General features: G+C 39.2%; 1 protein-coding gene across 2 annotated transcripts in view; it reads right to left on the reverse strand.

Moving 5' to 3' along the window:
* The window catches only part of ZMAT4 (zinc finger matrin-type 4), a gene marked incomplete at its 3' end in the record, with an annotated part of 331,176 nt that overhangs the window by 1,978 nt on the left and 304,571 nt on the right, over positions 1-24,627 (reverse strand). The window lies entirely within an intron of this gene.

Genomic DNA, 24,627 nt, shown 5'->3' on the forward strand with positions numbered 1-24,627 from the left:
TTAATTCCCCAAACCACCTTTAATGTGAATATTATTTCTCCCCATTTTAAAGGTGAGACTGAGGCTTAAACTGGCTACATTAATGGCACAAAGTCATAAAGCTTTCGAGGGGTGAGAGTTGAACCCTGGGAAAGATCAGACACAAAAGGAAAAAAAGCTGGTTGACATTATGTGCATGGGATTTATCTCATGCTATTGAAGACGTCCTCTGGTTGCATTGAGGCTGCCCAAATAGTATTTTCTAATAGTTGACTATTAATCCGAAAGATACATTTTAGAGGGGAGTGCTGGAGCAGGTAATAATCCTTACATAGATTTTCTTATCCCTTATCACTAAGATTTAAATATCTTAGTGGAAACTGATAAATGAAAGTTCACTAGCTACAAAGGAAAATTTATCACTCCCCTAGAAGCACACAATATATCTTGAAATTTTATTAAAAAAAAAAAAAGCTGAATAGAATAACAAAAGAAAATGGAGACTACATGCATTTTTTGTTTTCTGTAAAAATAGCTTTGAAATTTTGCTTTGGAATGACCCTGGTAACCACAACAACTTTTAAATAGTTATAAAAAGTAAAATCCTGTTTTAGAATATTCACTTTCTGTTACCATCTGGTCATGACCTAAGGAAATTCTGTAGTGTTGTCACCTTCATGAATTCATGTGATATAAAGGTCGGAAGTTCTCGTTAAGCAAACAAGTATGATCTCATTTTTATAAACTGCAAAGATGAACATTTTTCAAATTAAAATGAGTTTGAAGTGCTGCGTCCGCATGTCACTGTTGAAGACCAAACATATCCACAAATGAGCAATCTTAAGTCATGATTACATCATTAGAGGAAACCAGAAGAGAGTTCTTTTTTTTAAACTTATAATAAAAGTGGTATATTAAGAACTTAATTCCATAAAGCAAAAGAATATCACACTCTTCCTTTATAGTCAAAATAATTATTCAGATCCTTCCTGAACTCACAGAAGTAATGACAAATTAAAATGCCTTTCAATTCTATATAGCTTTTATAATCATTTATCTGTTACTGTTATGATTGCTGGAAGGGCTCCTTCATTATGGTCTGCATCCTATTTGACACAAAACAACATGGAAAATTTTGCTATTAATAAATATGCAGCCATCTAATCCAAGAAGAAAATTCTTTTTCATCTGAGAGATAAGCTGCATAATTCATGTATTTTCAGAAATTTCTTTAAATAGAAAATTGAAGAAAGGCATCAGGACAAAAAGAATTCATTACATCATTTCCATTTGTGGTAAAGAACAATCTTTGTTCTCAGAGTCTTAAATTTGATTTGAGTTGAAGAGACAATTTTCATTGCACTGTACACATACCAAGGATACACATAGAGCTCACTTTATTTTCAACATATATCATCATAAAAATGAGGACAACATAGCCTCCATTTCACTTCCTAAAATAAATAAATAAATAAATAAATAAATAAATAAATAAACAAACAAACAAGTAAATAAATAAGGTAACAGTAACTTAAGGCTACTAGGGCGTTTTCTTGGGGTCTTGGAATGCAGTTAGAAAAACTTAAAACCATTTGGATTGTGTACCTCTATCTTCCAAAAGGAGAAATTTTCATGGCAGTGAACTGTGTGGCTCCATCTAACTTCTCCAGCCCGTTGGAGCTCCTGCCACACAGGAGAACGTGATCACCTCGCACGGAAGGTCTTGCATTTCAAGACCCCAAGCCAGATGAGAATCACATTTGCAGGACAGTTAAATAAAAATGCTTCTTTCTACTAGTCATTCATTTCCCATTCTGACCTGGGAGGTTGAGAAGGGGAAATGTTCTAAACTGGGTATGAGATAGTAGTCTCATGTCAACTAGTAAGAACTTCTTAATACCTGAAAAGGAGTCTTAAATACTGAAATGAAACTGTTCTCACCATTAAAAATGACCAGAAATGTATGCAGTCTTTGTGAAATATTATCATGATGAGGGAGAGAGGTGGGGAAAGCCTTCTGACCAAGTGTATTTGAAGGTGGTAACTATAGCAAAATTTACTGATTCATTTGCCCCATGCTAAATTTAAACTGTTTGGTACTCCAATTAAAAAACAAACCAGAACATCCTCAGTCATTATCAAGCCTATTTTCTGATTGCCACGTAGCAAGTTTACTATGACATGAAAAATGAAATCATGGACTATGGCTTATATGAAATGATACAGCCAGAATTTGTTAGATGAGGAGAAGTTATATCCCAGACATTTTCCACAAACATGTTGCTGAACTGTCATGACTTGCACTTGTTCAACCTACTGAGATATGCCATGAATGACATTCAAGGACTTGTCACCTTTGCTCAATTTATAAAGATAGGATAATGAGAAACAAAATTAAATTAAATTTCCAAAATTGAACATCTCTCATTTTTCATTTTCTTTCCCTGCATTCCCTAACTTGGCAAATAAGAAGTTAGGGCAGAAATTCAGTGTTTTCCTAGGCATGTTGTTTTCTCCCTCACTCCATAAACAAGCAACCACAGATCTCATTGGCTTCCTAGTTCACTCTTAAATATGTCATTTCCTCAGCTTCACCTAGCCATGCCCTCTTCCAGGCCCTTGACATTCCACTAGATTCTCTCTGGCATCTTTGCAACTAGCTCTGCTGCTTCATCACACTGTTGTCGTCCTTCTCTAGGTTCCCATCACCTACTGCAGAAAAGTATACTACACTAAAGTCATTTGTGATCTGACCACTGCCTTCTTCTCCAGCTCCATCTTATTGTCAATCATGCCCTCCCCCCCATAATAATGCCATAATCATGCCACCCCCCCCCCATAACCACTCTAAACTCTGATCACAGAGAATGACTTGAGGTTTTACCACGTTCTCACATGCTTCTATGGCTCGCACAGACTCTTCCTTCTGTCTGGAAACTCATCCCCTGCCCCTTTACTTGCCTAGCTTTTAACATCCTTCTCAGCCGAAGCTTGCTTCCTTATGATATCCTTTCCTAAACTTACCCTGGCCCAGCAAAATGTATTTGAAATATTTTGAGAAGCTATGTGGAAGTAGAGAACAAAACCTTAAGAATATACCCAAGCTACAGGAAGTGATCAGTAAACTGGTATACTTAAGATATGAATGTGTTTTGCTTCTGAAAAGGGTGAACGGCAAGGGAATGAGGAAGGCTGGGAAGAAAGGGGAGAAGAGAAAGAGAATGTGGGAGCAGGGGAGGAGGCATGGAGAGAGTGGAACCAGAAAGATGGCTTTGTTCTGTGCATGGTGCTATCTCTGTATGACACCTAAATCTCTGATAGTTGTCTAAACAAATGAAATACTTGCAAAATGTTACTAGTAGAAGTCTATGTAGTCTGATTGACAAGAGGAGACGGTAGCATTCAAAGTTATAGGGGGAGAAAGATATAGAAAGACCACAAGACATAGGGAGTTAAAAAGCATAGGCAGGGTTTTAGATCCCAACAGACTGTTATAAACTTTGTTGGGCAGCCAATCTAAGATGATTGGAAATGTGATGATGGGGTTCAGCCAACATCTCTGACATCTGGGTGACACAACATGAATTTATCCAAATCTTTCTTGGGAAACAAATTCTGTCTATTTATGACCAATACATAAAGAAATTATTTGAGAAAATTTAGGTAATTAAAAGAAAAGTCAAATATTATGAACATTCAAGAAAGTGTGATTATTCAAAAGTATAGAATATTTTAAATGAATGCAGCTCTATCACTTCCTAATACATAGAGTTGCAAAATAGACAAGAGCAATTTGTAATTAACTTACCAAAACACCTAAGTAAACAAGCCTCCCCTGCTTATATAGAATTTGCATTGTTTATATGCAAATTAATGCTCCTGATGTGCTTGAGAACAATTTATTCCTTTAAGAAGGCAAACATTCTCTTTATAATCTTGTTTACACTATTTATTTGCTTTGCAAAACATTTTTCATAAAAATCACAAAATAGTGAAATGTTAGAGGCAGAAGGGACCCCAGATATTACAGGAAAGTCCAAAGTCCTGATTTCACAGAAGAGAAACTTGAGGGAGCCTCTGACACATCCATATATCCTCATCATTCCTGAGGCCTGCACACTTACTCCTGGAGTCCCCTTATCTATTCCTATGTCAGGGGTTCTAGGCACAGCCGAGGCAGATGCAAAGAGAGCAAGGAACCTGCAAAGTGCTGGGCTTTGGGGCATCACAAGGGCTCATCAGCCTCCTAGACTGACGCGGGAGAGTCCAATACCCCTGTTTAGAGAACTGGAAGTCTGGCTAATCCCTGTTTGTTTCTAAACTCAGCTCATACTTTATCTCTTGCAGGAAATCTTTCCCGACTCCCTCTTCCCCCTACCTTGTCCTAGCCAGGTGCCCATCCTAAGGTCTTCCCTTTATTGTGTCTCTAATCACATCATGTGGTCATCTTTTGTTTACTGTCTATCTCCTTTTCATAGAAGCCCATGTCTTTTTGTGTTTGGGCATGGCCTGACACAGAATCAATGCATAACGTTCCCCAAATAAATACATGAGGAAAACTAGAGAGGAAATCTATTGCCACATTAGGAAGAAGCCTATCTCCCAGATACTCACAGTCCTCATTTCCTGTCCTATCCTGGGCAAGTCCATTCCCATCCTGAATTTTCAGAGAAGAAAAATAATTACGTTGTCAAAACATCTCTCTCTAATTATGTTCTACTGTTTTTCTAATAGAATCAAAGGGCTTATGATATACAGTTAGAAAACTTGGCTTTTAAACTTCAGCACCACTTGTTACTAGTTGGATATTCATGTAGAATATTTTAAACTTTATTTAGCCTCAGTTTATCCATGTGTAAGACAAAAATATCAATAATACCTTTTATGGGGGGGGCATGAGGATTAAATGAGATAATATGCACGAATGTGTCCTATAACCACTAAAAATTTAGAGATTCTTGTGTTCTCATCCTTGTTCTTAATCACTTGAAAAACAAACCCCTCTGATGCAGCTGTTACATAATAAAATAAATTATCTAGGTTTTGTCTTGATTCTTGGGGTGGAGGTCCTAAGCCCTTGGCATTTCCCAATTGATAGGAGTGTCATGGTAGGCCTTGCTAGTTTATGTTAATGAGCTGACTCATGGTGGGTTCCTAGATAATTTCAGGATGGGACTGGCCGTGCTAGAAAGACCATCAATGTAATTAAAGGGTTGAGGCTTTAGCCAAATGATATTAGCCAGACATCTATGGAGGGAAAGACGGCTGTAGATTGGTTCAGTCACATGGCGAATGCTTCCATTGATCAGGCCTAAGTAACAAAACCGCGATGAAAACTGGACAGTAAAGCTCACCTGAGCTTCCTGCTTGGTGAACACATCAATATGCTGGGAGGACGAGTGGTGCTTCCTGATTCCATAAGGAGAGGGCACAGAATCTCTGCATTTGGGACCCTCTGAGGCCTCACCCTATGTGTCTTGTCTGGTCCCGATTTCTATCCTTCGTAATAAAACAGTAATCATAAGTCTAGTGCTATCCTGAGTGTTGTGATTCCTTTTAGTGAACTCCCATACCTGAGGAGGTAGTGGACCACTTGGTCAAATGTGTAGATCGCCTGCAATCCCAATGCTTAGAGATAGCGTCTGAAGTGAGGTGGTCTTGTGGAAGACTGTGCCCTTACCATTTAAAGTCTTTGCTCACTCCAGGCAGCTGATGACAAAACTGCATGGTATCATTGCAGTAGCAAACCTATCTGATGCTGCTTCTGTGAGTCAGTGGACAGAGGCCAACCCCACTTCTTTGTGGGGCAGGCACTGAGCAGCTTCAAGGTGCTAGACCAGGAACTTTTCTGCAGTGGAGCATATGGCAGAAGCAGGTCAGCAGTTGTCAGAGAGTGAGCTGTACCACCGAATGTTGAATCTCAAATCTCAGCTATACTTACTAGCTCTGTGGCCTTTACCTCAGTTTCCTGGTTCATAAGATGGGGATAATATAATAATGGCACAGACTTCAAAGGGCTGTTGTGAGATTAAGTGAGTTAATTCGTGAAAGTACTATTATGTACCTCATACATATGGAACAACAAATAAAAGTTGTTTTTTTATCATTATTAGTATTAGGATTATTTACTCTGCTGCATGGGCCCCTGCCTCAGGCAAAGTCAATTATTATGTCTGTTACCTCGCTGGCCTACTGGTGGTAAAAATAAGACTAACATGATAATGCAATTTGTATAACAAATTATTTGACAATTATTGTATTATTATCAAATCCCCAAAACATTATGTGATGGAACAAGTGAACTCCGAAAGAGCATTAAAAATCTATGACTGAATTTACCACTCCATGGTTACACTGCAAGTATCACTTTATTTCCCCAAGCCTCAATTTCCTCATCTATTCAATGAAGAAAAAGACCGCACCGTTCTCTAAGCCCCTTCACCTCTGACATGCCGAAACCCTGCGGCCAGGCCCATGGCACTGCAGCAGAGAGAAAGACTCAATCTTTTAAGTCATTCGATTCCAAATTCGGCAGGTTTCTGTCAGCCCCATGTAAATTATCACAAACTCTAAAGTGACAAATCCAAAGCTAGAGCAGATTCTATACTAACTTTCTTTTCTTTTTTTTCTCCAGGCTCAGAGTTTATTTGGTAACAGGCACCCAATACGAATACAGCCAAACCTTTCAGCAGATGTTCAAATCCATCTTTGAAAGCTATCGGCACAATTTTTCCAACAGAGCCAAACTTTATCTTAATAATGTGTTAATAGGTCAAGGAAAGGACCGAGACAGCCAACATGTGCTCGTGGAGGATTTCTGGAGACGATGGTCTGGTGCAGCATCTTTCAGGACATTTGGGTCTGGTTCAAAACTTAACAAAAGATACACTACAAAGGGCAGCGGTGTCTGCAGTATCTGTGGTAGGCAAATTTAATAATGTGGAGACAAATCAGTGACATCTAAGAACCACCTTAGTAAAAATCCACCATGATCTCCCATGTTAAATAACTATACCCGCCATGTTGTCCTATTAAGACATCTCTGATGCAGAGTGGGGTGCACTAGTGTGCAGTCTGCAGCCCTGGTGCCGGTTGACACCATCTGAGTCTTGCAATTAATAGCAAGTGACTTTTTACCTCTCTGAACACCAGTTGCCTAATCTCTAATTTGGGGATAAGATATTGGCTTCTTAGGAATTTTGTGAGGAATAAATGGGTTGATGAAATCCTTTGTAAATGGCAAAATTGGTGGTAAAGATATTCAAACGTAAATCATTAGAACAATAGCTTCATGTAACTATATGATATCATTAATCCTTAAAGACTTTTATACATTTTAATGGAGATAATGTAGTGGGAATAACATATTAGCTCACTGCATCATCATCCATGGTTTGCTTATATGATGAATCTCTATCACCATGGACTTTCATATAAGACGTTTGTCAGGCGAGGGGGTCCTGAAAACTTTGGCCTAAGCAGTCAGGAACTACAAAGGGCAATGAAGCCAGTAGTGGAGAGGAGCCGAGAAAGGATGCGGGGAGGATTTGCCTTTATGTATGGGAGGGGCTTTTAAAATATATTTCCATTTCACAACTTGGTCTTAACCAGTACTAATGAAGTTGGTGATGTAGTTTAGGAGATTTTCAAGCTATGACAAAGGTGCCATTTGCTTTTTCTTGTTGATTATAGTAAACTGCAAGAGTGATAAATTGAAGGAAGAGCTGTTAAACAACAAGAGTCAAGACTTGAGGATTTTGAAAATTCTCAGCCTCTCTAGACAGCAAAAGATGCTAAAATTAAAAAATGTTTTCTGAGCACTGTCATGAAAATATGTTTAAGAGATAAAGCTGAATGAGACTGCATCACTCTAGGTTAAGACTTCAAACAGTTGCCACACAATGACCTTTAAAGAGATTAAGGGTGTGCTTTGACAGGTTGTCTCAGTGGAACAATAGAGCCTCTAGGATGTGTAAGCACCTGGTTTCTGAGCCTTCAAACAGGACCCAAAACTAGAATAAGGCTTTTCTCAAAGATTGTGGGTGTGATTTTTTTCTAGTACAGTGAACCCCAAAACGATTCACAAAAATCCTAGATTTTGAGAAAATGGTATCAGCAGAAACACTGTCATTTTAGACTGATAGGAGTAGACATAGTACAAAATAGAGAGGCCACTATGAGGTCTGACAATTAAGTTCGCAAATTTGCCACAGTGTGCTTACATTGGCAGCACTATACAAACAGCTCGGTAAAGTTTCATAACCTTGGTATTTCAGTGTCTCACAGCTGTGTTCATGTTGACCTGTGGCAGTGTCTTGCTGAGTGGTGTTCATTATTGTTGTTGTGTGTTGTTGTGTGCCATCACGAGAATGTCTGAGCTTGAATTAGAGCAACAAACATTACATTTCTTGTTAAACTTGACAAGAGTGGAAGTAAAATCAGGGACATGTTAGTCCAAGTTTATGGGGATAATGCCATGAAGAAAATGGCAGTGCACAAATGGATTAAACATTTTTTTGAGGGGAGAGAATGCCTCACTGATGAAGAGAGGTCAGCACAGCCAGTAATGAACAGAACTGATGGAAACTATTGCAAAAATTCATTGAATTGTACATCAAAATTGTCGGCTGACTGTGGAAAGCATAGCAAACCAAGTAAATAAATATCAATAGAGAAACAAGTAAATCTTAACTGAAAATCTTGGCACAAGAAAGGTGTGTGCAAAAATGGTCCCAAAGAAATTCACTGATGAATAAAAGCAAAGGAGAGTTGAAGTTTGCCAAGACCTTTTGGAGAGGCAAGGCAATGTTTTGGGCCATGTTATCACTGGTGATGAAACACGGGTGTACCAACTGCACCCTGAAACAAAGCGTCAAAGTGCACATTGGAAGTCAGGCAATTCTCAATGACTAAAAAAAAAATTTCTGTCAGTTTAAATCAAGAATCAAAACGATGTTGCTAATGTTTTTTGATATCAGAGGGATTATTCATTATGAATTTGTACCAACTGGACAAACAGCTAACCAGGTTACTATTTGGAAGTGCTGAAAATGCTGCGTGAAAAAGTTAGACAAAAACAACCTAAACTTTTTGTCAACAATTCATGGCTCTTGCATCATGACAATGCAGCACCTCACATGACACAGTCCATGAGTTTTTAGCCAGGAAACAAATAACTGTATGGGAACACTCTCCCTACTCACCTGATCTGGCCCCTGATGCCTTCTTCTTTCTTTACCCGAAGATAAAGGAAATATGAAAGGAAGACATTTTGATGGCATTCAGGACATCAAGGGTAATATGATGACAGCACTGATGGCCATTCCAGAAAAAGAGTTCCAAAATTGCTTTGAAGGGTAGACTCAGCACTGGCATCGGTGCACAGCTTCCCAAGTGGAGTAATTCGAAGGTGACCATGGTGATATTCATCAATGAAGTATGTAGCACTTTTCCTAGGATGATTTTGTGAACTTAATTGTCAGCTCTTGTAGACCCAGGGATTTTACTGTCAGGAAGCAGGCCCACAAAGTATTTTGGTGCAAACGTGTACTATTATGAAAAAATAAGGATGACTCAGCGGGCAGACCAAGGGGAGCAGCCTCTGAAGTGGCTTCTCTAGATCCCTGCATCCTGATATCCATATCTTAGTGTGATGCCATCTCCTGCAGTGTGGGCTGAATTTGGTGACTTGTTTCTAACAAATGCAGTATGAATAAGATTATTGCAAGATTATGTTATAAGTCTGGGATTTCCGTTTTGTTCCCACATTCTCTCTCTTGCCCTCTTGCTTGCTTGCTCAGATCACTGTGAGCTGCCCATGCCCAGAAATGCCTTTATCAGGTAGTTTGTGAGGAAAGGAGACCCTGATTCCAACGAGTCACAAGGAACAATATCCTGACAACAGCCGTCGAGTGCAATTGGGAGCAGATTCATCCCTAGTGTATCCTTGATCGAAGTCTTAGGAAAAACCCAGAGCCAGAGAAAGCAGTTGAGTCATGCCTGGATTTGTAATTTATAGTAACTGTGATAATAAATGTTAGTGTCTTGAGTCACTAAATTTAGGGGTAATTTATTAAACAACAATAGATAACTAATTGTTAGTGTTATGAATTGTATTGAGTCCCACCCTACCCCGACAATTCCTATGTTGAAATTCTAATCTCCAGTACCTCAGACTATGACCTTGTTTGGAAACAGAGCCTTTGCAGATGTAGTTGGTTAAGATGAGGTAATATTGCAGTAGGGTGGGCCTTCAATCCAACACCACCAGTGTCCTTATAAAAATGGAAATTTGGACACAGAGATATATATGTATACATATATATATATATATATATATATATATATATATATATATATATATATATATATATATATGGGGAGAACACCATGTGAAGATTGGAGTTATGTTGCCACAAGCCAAAGAACTATCAGAAGTTAGGAGAGACGCCTGCAACAGATCCTTTCCTAGCACCTTCAGAGGGAGCATGGTCCTGCTGACACCTTGATCTTGGACTTCTGGTCTCCAGAACTATGGGACTACAAATTGCTGTTGTTTAAGCCACTCAGGTTGCGGTACTTTATTATGGCAGCCCTAGAAAACCAATAGTACTTAAATGGGAGAAAAAATGCTATTATGGAGTATCAAATAGGAGAAAAACAACCAAAGAATGATTTGCTCTAATCCCAATTGTCCTCTGAAATGCTGACATACCCTTCACCAAAACCTAGGAAAAGAAATCTATGTGTCTCTATTCAAATGCCATCACCATGGGGTTCTTCTGATCACAGAAATTACAGGGCCAATGCAATGAGTTACCCAGGTGGGCATGTCCCTTGAATCATGACCTTCCTTACATGCCTCAGACATGTAAGGGAGTAGAGTAGCTGGAGGAAAACAGAGCAGGGCAAACCCTGCGGCAAAGTATAAAGAAAGGTCAATGGAAGGAGAATGTGTGTATCTCACCTCCTCTATAGATTTGTTCCTAAAAAATAAATAAATAAAAAGTTTGACTCACTCTCATGTAAATTAATTTGCAGCACTAGCTGACCCATTTAAAAAACCACAGGGTAAATCATTTTAACAAGAAAAAATCTTCTAAAGTACCTCTTACATGAGATTAGGCTCTATGGAGAAACACACCCCAGCTCAGCTCTGAATGTGACCTAGTGGTCTCCTAGGTGTCAAGATCCATCAATTCTCAAACTCTATACTTATTCACTTTTAATTAATAGATAAAAAGAAATTGATTATGGAAAATTTAGGGCTGGAAAGCAGACTCTCTGATTAAAATTCATGCTGACTGCTCTTATCCAGAGCAGGCAAGTCCTGACTAGGAAGAAACTCCTTTTTTTGTGGACTTTCTTAATACTTGAGAAGAATGACTGAAGAAATGAATTACATTACAATGGTCCTCAGAGGGAAGCACCCATTCCTGAGGCAGCATAATTATCTGCTTCTAGCCCCTGACCTCTACTCCTTGGTGAGTGACAGAGAGGGCAGGAAGAAGGGAGCGGGGCTCTCCAAGGCTCCCAGTGAGCCGCAAGTGAGAGGAAGTGCCCTGCTCCTGATTGCTACAGAAATGTAGGTTGTACACAGCACATAAAGCTGCACTGAAACAATAGCTCAATACAGCTTCTGCCAGATCCTTGGAACAGACTCAAACACATCCTGCCACCAGGGGCTGATCTGAGTATAGTTTTTTAAAACATTTCACACATACACCAAACTAACATGGAACAAATATGGAAATGCAATCATAATAAGGAGTGACATTTCTCAAGGTGCATCATTTGCAGTATTTTGATTAATTCCCATTTCTGAATGGCAAAGCAGCTTATGTTAATAAGCAGCAAACTCCAGTTAGACATCTGTGCGTGCCACCTAAATGGAACCCTTGGCTGACCCATGTGTGTCACCGGTTTTCCCACAGTTTGTGAGTGTGATCCAGCCTGGGTGTCTGAAAGATGGTTTCCAGTGATCTCACAAAGCACCTGGCATTTGACTTTTGTGAGTATACAAACCCCGCACTGTTCTGTTGTTGATCTTGTTCCTTTCCTTTCTTGGCCTCTCACACAGATCCCTCACAGTTAGACACCCGGACCAAAATTCAGAGTTTAGAGAGCAGAAATTCCCTGTATGGAAGCTGCTTCCGGATTATATAAAAGTATTTAGCTGGATATTTGAAAAGGAAAAAAAGCAAAGCGTGCTGAAAAGGACTTGGATCTTGGGGCCAGACAGATCTGGATTTGAACTTACGCCCTGCCATTTGCTAATTATGTGACCTGAGGAAATTGTTTCGGCTTCCTCAAGGCAGTCACGTCATCTATAACTGGGAATGTTAATATTCACCCCTTTAGAGCCAGGCACTGCTGTACTGTGCTGAGGACACAGCAGAAAACCAAAGTGGCGAAATCCATGCCTTGTACTTTCGTATAGAGAGACCAGCAATGAATGAAAATAAGTAAATTATACTTTGGAAGGTGATAAAAACTATGAAGAAAAATAAAGCAGAGCAGAAGATATGGAGAATGTGGGAACAGGAGAAATTGCCATTTGGATATGCTGGGAAATTGCCAGGAAACACGTGGTTGTTGGGGGAAGCACAGGCAGAGGGATCAGCAAGTGCAAAAGCTCTGAGGCAAGAACCCTCTTGAGGTCTCTAAGGAGTAGCAAAGAGTCAGTGTGGCTGCAGCCAAGGGAAGGAGGTGGAGCAGTGGAAGGAGGGCAAAGAGATAACTGGAGTGGGAAGGGTTAGTTGTGTATAGGGCTTGCAGGCCCCTGCACAGGCTTAGGCTTTTATGATGAACAAGATTATCATAAAAAGATTATCATAAACAAGAAAACCATTAGTGTGTTTTGAACCAAGGAGTGGCCTGAACATTAAGGATTTAGTGAATTAAAAGAAGATGAAGACAAACAAGAAAGGTGGAAGGTAAGGTAGGGAGGGGGAGAGACAGGAGGAAGGAAGGAAGGAGGCAGGAGAAATGATATAAAGTATTTAGCACATCTCCTGGGACAGTTAGGTACTTTAAAAATGCTATTTTGAAGCCCTCTCCACACTCCCCAGAGAATCACAACAATCTTTCCTTCTCTTCCCATTTGCTCCAAGACTGTGATTTATGCATACAATTTTGGCTAGAAATTTTTATGTTGACTAAATTAATGTCATGAAACTTAAATAACAGAGATGAAGTTTGGAATCAAAGCATGTTGTTTTAGTAGAGAGTCTGAGGATTTCTGCAGGTGATTTCTGCCTTGCTGGGTTATGAAAGTCAGATAATGTTTCACTATCCACCCATCACCAGCTGTCCAGTGATAAGCGAGCTCTTGACCAGTGGCTGCAGTCACTCCACACATCTGTCTGGAGAGTACAAAGATGTGTTCTCCCAAAACAAAGAGAGAAAGATAAATATAGAGATGGGGCTGAGACAGTATCTTGTCCATTTGGTGAGAAATTCATTTTTCAATCTCATGATCTCATAGTCATTACGTTAATCTATGGCTGTTTTTTTCTTGGCTGATTTCTGCTGCATAGACAAAGGTCAAAAGTGAGACAGAGATGCAAGAGAAGTGAGCTCACTAATACACTGCCTTTATAAGACCTGAGGTGGTTGGCTCACTGCAAGGTTGGTTGTTAGAATGTCTCTTGAGGAAGAAAGGCTCAGAAATCCCCAGCTTGCATCAGGGCCACCATTGTCACAGTGAGGCCAGCACCCCAGGCAGAGAGGGCAGATTAAACAAAGGATTTGCTTAAGGCAGTTTGGTGCATTTTAGAAGAACTACAAGCTCAATGTAACTGGAATATAAGGTGCAATTTGTAAAAACGTGTTTTTCCCCAAACCAGTGTCTGATCATGCAGTCCTTAGCTTAGGCAACTTCTCCACTGTCTAGTGTGCAAGCCAGAGACCTGGGAATCAAAGACTCCTCACACACAATTGGTGATCAAGTGATGTTAATTCTACTTTTCAAACACCTTTCTGAGTGTCTGCATTTCTAGTTTTATTACAATAGTTCAGAAGGTAAGCTATTCCAACTCCTCTCCCTGCTTCTTATCACATCTTCTACTCTACCCACTGATTTATTTGGAGAGGAAAAAAAAGCCTAATTACGTCCCTTCTTTACTTAAACTCTCCAATGTCGTCTCATTGCATAAATCCCTTAGATTTACACATTAGACTGTGAGATTTGGCTACTGAACATTTCTGGTATTATTTCTCAATGCCTGCCCTTTTTACTTCTTATTAGCCCAATAAAAAAGCACATTATACTTCAGCCATATTGAGCTTATAGTTCTTCTAAAATGCACCGAACTGTCTTTAGCAAATCCTTTGTTTAATTTGCCCTCTCAGCCTGGAGTGCTGGCCTCATTGGACTACAGTAGCCCTGATAATGTACCTCACAGACTTGCACCTACAAAGAGCATAGTTGGTCATAGGCCCCAACTGCAGAACTCTGACTGCTCCTCCTGGGCTCCTCTCAGACCATGACTTTGTGCAGCTGAGATGTTAAGGCACATCCTTTCCTGGAAAGAAGGAAGTTATCCTAGGGGGGCAGGGGCTCCTTCTTCCAATGACCCTATTTTCCTTAGACTACATAGTAGTCAGGACACTTCCACCCAATTTTCTTTCCCTCCTTCCATCACACCGGGTTAGACGTACGGTCTGACAGCTTTCCTAGTTTCTGCTGAAAGGCTCTACATTTTCTCTCACAATTTGCCCTAATAATGTTCTTTCACATTTAATTGTCTCTTAGCACCTGCTTCTCACAAGTCCTGGCCCCAGACTAACACAACGACCATCTAATGAAAACCTACTTTTCATCTGACTTGTCACTCCTCTAAGTATCTTATGACCCCTAGTAAAATAATGCATCATATGTAATAACAGTATATTATATATTATAACTAATAATAGCACTGTTAATATTAGACATGTTAATATTCCTATATCTCCTGTTTCCTACATGAAATGCCATCATACTTTCTATTATACTGTATTTGCTCACTATAGTGATAATGTCTTACATAACATCTCTGTGCCCATACAGCTGAGCACAGTGGTTGGCCATCAACCAAAAACAGTTCATTGGTGACTACAAAAGTGCTCAGCACACAGTGGATGCTCAATAAATATGTGTTGAAAAAGTGAATGAATGATGTTTACTGACTAAATGAATGAATGCATGAGTGAATGGCACAAATGCCTGGAGAGCAGGGGTAGAAATCAAAGGTCATAGAGAAACACAGGGAGAAAGAAAATATGTTTTCTTTCCTTGAAGAAATAATGGAGAATGAACAAATTCTAACAGATAAGCGTTTTATGAAAGATACTAAATTGTCCTATTGACATTGCAATTAAAAATATGACTGTAAATCAAGTATGTGAAATGTCATTTTATGTTGGACTGTTTCAGTGGTTATGCAGTAGAAGACACATTGGGTATAGCCTGGATGTTTGAGAAAGGTGGGCAACCTGTTGTGGGGAACATACAGCCTCATCTCTGAATGGGAATCATGTGAATATGCAGAAGAGACTCTAAAAGGAAAGCATCACCCCCATTTTAAATGTTATTGCAGTAAAACTGTGTTGTTAAGAGCAGAGTGCTTTTCATAGAATGAGCGAGTCCTATAGCTTACCCTATCCCAGTCTTTTATTTAGGGAGATGCTATATTTTAAGAAATGTTACTTAAATCATGATGTATCTGCATTTGAAATTTCTCATTTTAAGAAATGAAAGCTGTGATATAATAAAGTTTAAAAACCTGGATTCCAATCCCAGTTTTTCCCTCTGCTAAAAAAACTGTGCGACTTTGAGCAAGGAACATAGCCTCCCAGAGAAGGGACCTCCTGTTAAAAGAGAATAATAATAGAACTTCCCATATAGTGTTTGTGAGGACTGAATGAGATAATAAATGTACATGCCATGAGAACAGCGGCTGACACACAATTGCTGCTCAATAAATACTGGCTGAATCGACAGCCTGGGCTGTAGTAGCATCTAATGCATTTTAAATGTCTGAGATGAATTTATAACTTGGTATTTCTCCAAAATTAAAATCTACTTGGAAACGTTTCTCATAACCCTTTCTTACTCTCATTGAGCCCACTCATTCTTTCAGGTTGTATTCCCTACTCCATATTTGAGGAGAGCTCTTCTTTTGCAGGGTCTGAGAAATTTCCCCAATGTAGTTTCCACTCCTCAACTCATCTTGACCCCAATCAAACTGCTGCTGTTACTGCCATTTTTCAGAAGTGATTCCACCGTCAGGCCTCACAGTCTAGCCATCCATAATCACGTGCAGTTGTAAAGCTGTGCAGAGTGGCTAATCCTCTGGCCCTTTCCCACTTTACCTTCTTCTTCCAACAATGTTCCTCACATCCTCTCCTCCATTTTTAATTTACTAAAACCTGTCCCCTGGAAAGGATCTGAAAAACTATTTGCATTTTGGAATCTTTTAATAAACTGAACTAATATTTATGGAACCCCCAACTTGTTTCTAGGCACTGTTTTGTCTCACAAAGGATGTTATATTTTTAAGAAGACAGTGTATTAGGACATAGAAATAAACATACATAAAACTCTATTGGGAGGACTTGGGCAAGCAGGTTTGGTCCTGTAGAAGGAAGGTCAGTCTCCCCGCACTAAGTGTATCTCCAGCGCAGGCAGCCACACACTCTGCAGATGTCTACTCCTTGACTTTGACTATAGAGAAATGTGGTAACTTTCAAATATGTCCACAAATCCTTTCACACCTCTCCCTTTAAGAGGAGGAGCCTAGTCTCTATCCCACTGCCCCTTTAGTGTGGCTGGACTTGACTTGCTTCTTACAAATAGAAAAAAAGTAGAATTAGTGGTGTGTGACTTTGGAGACTTGGCCACACAAGGGATTGTTACTTCCTCCTTGTTCTTTCTCTTGGATTTATCAGTCTAGAAGAAGTTAGCTGCCATCTCGTGCACAGAGAGCCGTGTGGTGAGGAACAGAAAGCAGCCTCCCGCCAATAGCCATGTAAGTGCAGCATCTTGAAAGCACATCCTTAGTCCCAGGCAAGCCTTTGGATGACGGCAGCCCCAGACTATGTCCCGGCATCATTCCTGATTCACAGAAACTATCAAAGAGCAAATATTTGTTGTTTTAAGCTATTCAGTTTTGAGATAATTTGTTAGACAGCAAGAGATAGTTAATACAGAAGAAACATGGGCATTCCGAGGTTTCGAAGTTACTTACAAGTAATAGGTGATATATTTATGCTAAAAAAAATGTCCAGGACAGGATGTTTGTCTTGGCCACAGGTAGCTTTGAGGACCAAAATAATAATGGCACCCTACATTTATGTAGCACTTCATGCCTGACACCAATTGATTCTCACAACAATCCCATTGGGGAAGTAGGAAAATTATTATTCTCTTTTTTATAGATGATATAAAGCGAATTGCCTGAAGTTTCATAGATAATGATCTAGATGGTACGAAAATTGGGAATTCAAGACCCTTGAATTTCAATTTAACATAATTTCTTTTATATTATACTTTCTACATTTCCAAGCCAGTGGCTGTGTTAGTTAATAGGAGAGATAAACGAAATACACATTTACTGATTATTCATTCTCTGCCTGGAAGTACACCAGATATTTTACATACTTTATTTCATTTAACCATCATATCCAATGGCATAGCTCTTGTTAATATCAATTTTCAGATGAGGACTCTTGAGAGTGAGGAAAAATAGCAAGAAAAATTGCCAATGATCACGTGTGCCACTTAAGGGTGGATGTATTATAGGTATTATATATATGTATATTAAAGTCACTATCATTCAATCTTAGTATTTCTGTCCCTAAAATTCCTGCAGCTATAAGTTGGCATGATATAGGTGAGATCATTCCTAAATCTTGCCTGAATTACCGTAATAATTTCTTAATTGTTACCTCTATTCCTAGACTTTTCCAATCTGCTACCAGAGTAATAGTTCTAAAATCACTTCAATATGACTCCACTGTATACGGGGTAAGTTTCTCTCTCTCTCTCTCTCTCTCTCTCTCTCTCTCTCTCTCTCTCTCTCTCTCTCTCAATCTCAACTCCTGCTAATGTCTCAGGCCTTTCTCTTTGTATACTTCAGATTCTTTTTTAAAGATATAAATTAGCTTTTACTCATGGTGGTTCCTAGACCAACCTCCTTACTTTTCCTGTACATTTACTCATCAATAATTCAAATCAAGTCCCACCAGCCTCTTCTCATAGGCTAAGTTGGTTGTCCCTCTTTTGTACTTTCATAGCACACATTGCTTTCCACTGACATGGAATTTCCCACCTTAGATTAAAATTATCTATCTTCGACTGTCTTTAATATTAGAAAGCAATGATTGCACGCCTTTGGTGTGGTGGCCCCTTCTAGGTACGAGATACAGCAGTGAGCAAGACCCAGAAAATCTCTGCCTCTTCGGGACTTTTATTCTATTTGTAAAAGCATACATAGATAGATAGATAGAGACAGATAAGCAGACAGATAGACAGAAATATCAGAGGGAAATAAGTGCTAGGTAGAGAATTAGAATAGGGTGATGTGACAAATAATACCTAGGAGACGCTGAAGCTGAGTGTTGGTTGACAAAAAAGAGTTAGTCATGTGAGAATTGGTAGAAAAACACATCAGGAAGAGATTCCAAGTAATGTAAGAAACAAAAGTTAAGGCAGAAATATATTTGGCTCTTTGAAAATCGGAGGAAAGGCCAGTCAGTATTCCTGGAGCACAGTGGGCAGGGTGAGATTATTCTAAGCTGACCCAGAGAGGTTGGTAGAGGTCAGATCTCACGGACCTCTGGAAGCCAGCATAGGGAGTTTGGATTCTCTTCTGAGAACAACGAAAAGCTCTGGGAGGATTTTTAGTGGAGGAGAATAAAATCTGGCCTACATTTTTAAAAGCTCGTTCCAGCTGCTATGTGAGGGATGGCTTCTAGAAAGACAAATGTGCAAGTGAGGAGGCTGTTGCCAGGAGTCCATAAAAGATAGAGACCAGAGACTTGGACTCGGGTGCCAGTGGTTGGAGACAGAGAGATGAGGACAGATTTGAGATATACAGAGGCAGTTGCAGTACCTGCTGATAGATTAGATGAGGAAAAGGAGGGAAGGGAAGGAATCAAGGTTAACTTCTAGACTTTTGCCTTGAACAACTGAATAAATGATAATTGTTGTTTAAAGATATAAGAGACTAGGGGAGAAGGAGGCAGAAGGCCTTGGAGGGAAATCAAATGTTCTATTTTTAGCAATGTTAAATTAGAGATGACTGTGGGACATCTGAATAGAGAGTATGGAGTTCCAGGGGAAAGATCAGTGTTGGATTTGCGCATAGATATGGATATATATAAATATATAAATATATAAATAATGTGTGTGTGTACACATGGTAGAAAGTTTGCAAACTTAATTGTCTGAACTTCGTGTGTGTGTGTGTGTATGTGTGTGTGTATGTGTGTGTGTGTGTGTGTGTATGTATATGAGGTGTGATCAAAAACTGTGGTGAATGCTGCTGCCGAGTGCCATCCAATGGAAAGGCAGGGATCTTCAATACAGGGAGCAGCATGTGTGCTACTTGTTGTGTGTCACAATGTGTGACAAGTTTCAACTTGTTTGGTGCAGTCAGTTGGGTGTGAGCTATGGTTAAGAGAAGATGTGTTTTAAACTGTGCCATAAATCATCCTCCATCATGACAATGCTCCATGTCATACATCGCTTCTGGTATATGGCAATTTCTGTCAAATAAAAACATTATGGTATGTCCTCATCCACCTTATTTACCGGATCTGGCACGGTGCAACTTCTGGCTCTTCCCCAAAGTCAAAATGATTCAGGACATCGAGGCAGCCACAACAGCACAAACAAAGACACTCACGAAAGAGGACTTCCAAAACTGCTTCAGAAAGTGACGAAAATGATGGGTTAAGTGTGTTCAAAGTGAGGGGGCATACTTTGAGGGGGCTTAATGGCAATGTGTCTTTTACTGTAATAACTTTTTTAAAAAATGTAAACAATTATCGTATTGTGTGATCATGCCTCATATAGTTTAGATTAGATATCTTCTGGAAAGTGTGCTAATAGAATGATCCTTACATGGCCCTTTTTTGACCAAGCTTTTGTGACAATCATCCCCAGGTAGATATTGTGGAAGAAGTGTTGGGTCTGAGCCAGCACTTGATGTTGGTTGTAAGTTTTACACATTTTTGTTCCCTGAGGTTTGTCCCACTCTTCAACTAACCTAGTCCTGGTGCCAGCTTCAGGAGATGGCTTCCTGCCACTGCCTACATTTGTGTCATGCAGTTAGTTTTCAGCTCCACCCATTCACAAAGTGGCTAAGCTATTTTCTTTGGAATGTTCCTCCATAATAATCCTTTCACACTTTAAATATATATATATATATATATATATATAAAGTAAAATACACAATTTCACCAGGGGAAATTGGACATTTTATTATAGCTTGTTGTCTTGAACAAATTATATAAATAATAATACTTCCGATCACAAATGGGCCATTTTCCATGACAGCTCTGCAATAAATCCCTAAGCTATAGCACCAGCAGAATTTCTTTTTCTTTTCTTTTTTGTTCATCAATGAGAAAATAAGTTTTATCTCTCCCCTCAAATTAATCTTAGTATGCAGATAAAATCATGTATTTTCCAGGTCTTATTTTAATTCTTTAATACTCTGGATATAATTCATTCCTGGTTTGATAATAATTATCTCACACATGCGAATCTAGAATATTTTCATTAAAGGCATATGGTTTAGTTAAAAAAAGAAATGGTCTTTCATTTATAATTTTTTATATGTACCTAAAGCAAAGAGATTCAGAATGCCATTCATTAATAAAACAAGTTCATCTTCCTGAGAAAATTGGAAACCTTTGAAGTCACTCTATTTTTGATTTATTTAACTTTTCAAAGAGAGACAAAAAAATGACTCAGCAGTTAATACTTTAGCCTTTCATTTGTCATTTAGCTATCACGTTTTATATTGTTATTTAGCTTTATTATTGTACTGTGGTAGTTCTGTAGCGTGCTAATATGGCTAGGCGGAACAGTGTTTCCTAGAATTGTCTTCCCTATCTCTTTCTGGTTTTGTCTTTTTACACTTGGAAGGTCAGCACTTTTGTGCCTTATACACATAGGTAAGCACCAGAGGTCGTTAGCGCTAATATGGGTCAGTCATTGTCACAGTTTCCAGCTCACACTCATGAATTTGAGCTTGTCCTTGATCTTCCCTGCTTTATATCCATTTGCCTTTCCAATGGCCTGTCCCGCATCCTTCAAGAGCCAGCATCAGACGCAAAGACAACAGTTTTTAGAAAGTGCTTGACCGGCACCCATAAGTACCTAAGGTCAAATCTCTGTTACAAATCAGAGAGAGAGAAAGAGAGAGACAGAGAGACAGAGAGAGAGAGAGAGAGAGAGAGAGAGAGAGAGAGAGAGAGACTAGTGGTTTTCTGGCAGAGTCAAAAGCCCAAGGTGCTGCTTTTTCTCTCTGCCCCTTTCTCTACTTGGAGACTACATCTAGTCTCCAGGCTTTAACTTTCACCTGTCTAGCTGGCTCAAAAATCTCCATTTTAAGCCATGACATTTATCTGCATTCGAGGCCTGTTTCCAACTACCTACTGGACATCCAATGGTACTTGGCTAAAATGCCATTACTTCAAAAGCAATGTGTTTAAAACTCAACTTGCTAACATCCCTGCCAGTCTCTATCAGTATTCTCTCCATCTCCCCACACTGGAGAAAGACGGGAACTTTTGACTCTTTCCCCTCTTGTCCTATTAGCAACGATTATCAAAGGGTTCCTCAGAGGTCTAGAAAACATCAGGGGGCAGGGAAGAAGTTCACTGGGTGGGTGGCACTCAAGTTTGTAGAGTTTTATTTTTATGAAATTTCATATATTTATTTTAAAAGAAGTTTCTGCTGTTTAATTTTGAGTTCTCTTGCTAAAAACCCCTTTCCACTCTGCATGCCTTACATCTCACCCTGCTCTTCTCATTGCTGTTATCTGTGGGCTGTAGGGCACTCTCCCTCATCCAGGGAGAACACTGGTAAAGAAACTCCCTCACTTTGTTCTTATGCTAGCCTTTGTGGTCATCATGGTCTCAAAACTTCAGCAAAACTCTCCTGGCCAAAATCGACCATCATCTTCTAACCAACAAACCCTCTAGATTTTTCAGTCCCCTTCCTACTGGACTCTTTATGGTATTTAGTTACTCTGTTCTGAACCTTCCTTCTTGAAATGCTTTTATTCCTAAGCTTCTGAAGCACAATCTTTCCTGCCCTCCTTCTCCTTAGAAAAGAAATATAAAATGGTGCCATTATGAGAAAAAGTTCTGACTTCTCTTCCTTTGTCATCCTGCGTGTGTGCACATGTGCACACGTGCATGAACATGTATTATCCCTGTTCTTCCCTATATGCTTTCCTTGAATGATCTTATCTATTCCCATCTCACTGACTTCAATAATTTCCCATGAGCTCATGAATCCTGAATCTCATCTCCATCCATCATCTATTTTCCGAATCTCAGCTCCATAGACTTAAATGCCCACTGGCACCTCCACCTGAATGTTCCTTAACCCCTTAAACTTAGCCCACTCCAAACTGAACTCATTCTTGTTCCCCAGCCAAGGTTCATCTCACCCAAGCACATTTCTCTCATTATTCATATCTGCACTAATCTCTCCCTTCTCTCAATTTTTTGCATGTTATGTAGAATCATTTGCATATATTAGCATTTAAATGTTCTATTGCATCTCTTAATTTAGTCTCCTCAGTTAAACTCTAGGCTTCTTGAAGGTAGGACTCACACTACTGGGTGGTCCTATGTCCTTGCAATATCTGGATTTTAGCTAGATACAAAATGGAACTGAATTATTCTCAAGTATTGGGGTCTACATAAGGAGGAACACGCCAGGAAATCGTAACTCCATCTGCTGTCTAAATCCAAAGGTAACAGGCATAACTCATCTTTTTCTTTGAGCACTACTAGTAGGAGAAATAATTTTAAAGTGAAAAATCTAAAAGAAAAAGCAATGTTCTGAACTAGATTTTAAATTTTACTTGGAACTCTGCCTTAAGAATTTTTTTCCCCTGCATAGTTCTGCATGATTTGATAATGTATCTCTCTCCACCTCCAACTCTCTAATTGAACCAATATATATGAGGCCAGATGATAAATATATGACTTATCAGATTATAGAGGCTCTATCTTTAAAGATTAAGTGTATCTTGACTCTGAAAACCAGTCAGAAACTGGGATAGTGGGGGCCTGGGAAGCAGAAGTGGGGGCTTCAGTCTCCTCTTTTGCTCCCCATGGTCAGGCCCCCCACAGGGACAGCCATTGACCTTCAGCCCAGTGGCTGAGGGAGGAGGAGTCCTCTCTATTTTCTCATCCCAGGCTCCCCAGACTCTCAGAGGCCACACATCTGCTATCTAACAACCTTTCTCTGGATAAAAATCATAATGAAGCTACTTATTCCTGTCCTCCAAAAGGATCAAAAATGGGTGAGTCATGAAGTCAGTACATCTACAGTTGTTAGAAAATGTTTGAAATCATTGCTTAATGAGCACTAAGATAAAGAAGCCAAATAACTCATAGTGGACGAAACTACAATAGTAAGGGAGTTGAGAAATATTTTTGGGTAGAAAAAAATACTTAACTTACTGAGTTTTATATTTCGCACTTCTCTTTTTATATGTCCAGAGTATATAGAAGAGGGTGTTATTTCTTTTAAGCTTGACCTTGCCAGTCCCAACCTCCCCTTTCTGCCTTCTCTATCCCATTTAATGATGCCCTTTATATTTCTATCTCAAGGCTTCCCTTCTAAACCTCTCACAGGTAAGATTCTGCTATTTTTCATTTACACATCCCATTGTGCAGTTACCCCTGGGATTTCTATGGGAAAGTAGACAAAAGTGAATTTTAGATCTGTGAAAGAAAATTACTTTTTTTAATTTTAAAATTTATTAAATTTATAGGGGCCACATTGGTTAATAAGATTATGTAGGTTTCAAGTGTACAATTCTATAATACATCATCTGCATATTGCATTGTGTGTTCACCACCCAAAGTCGAGTCTTTTTCTGTCACCATATAATGACCCCATTTACCCTCTTCTACCTCTCCCCAACCCCCTTTCCCTCTGATAATCACCATACTGCTGTCTGTGTCTATGAGTTTTTTGTTGTTTGTTTGTCTTATTTGGAATAGAGCTACCATATGACCTAGCAATCCCTCTTCTGAAAAATCTACCTGAAAAATTTGAAAACATTTATTCGTAAAGATATACATACCTTATGCTCACTGCAGCATTATTCACAGTGGCCAAGACATGGAAAATACCTAAGTGTCTTTTGATGGTTGACAGGAAAAAGAAGATTTGGTACATATATATAATAGAATACTACTCAACCATAAGAAAAGATGAAATATTGATATTTATGACAACATGGATGGATCTTGAGAATATCATGTTAAGTGAAATAAGTCAGACAGAAAAAGTCAAGAACCATATGATTTCACTCATATGTGAGATATAAAACTGAAAGCAAAAAATTTTGACAATTAGCTTGCAGGTGTATGTAGGGGAAGGATATCACTTTGAGAGAAGAAAGTAAT

This window comes from Rhinolophus hipposideros, assembly GCF_964194185.1.
Source record: "Rhinolophus hipposideros genome assembly, chromosome: 4".
In the NCBI taxonomy this organism is placed as follows: Eukaryota; Metazoa; Chordata; class Mammalia; order Chiroptera; family Rhinolophidae; genus Rhinolophus; species Rhinolophus hipposideros.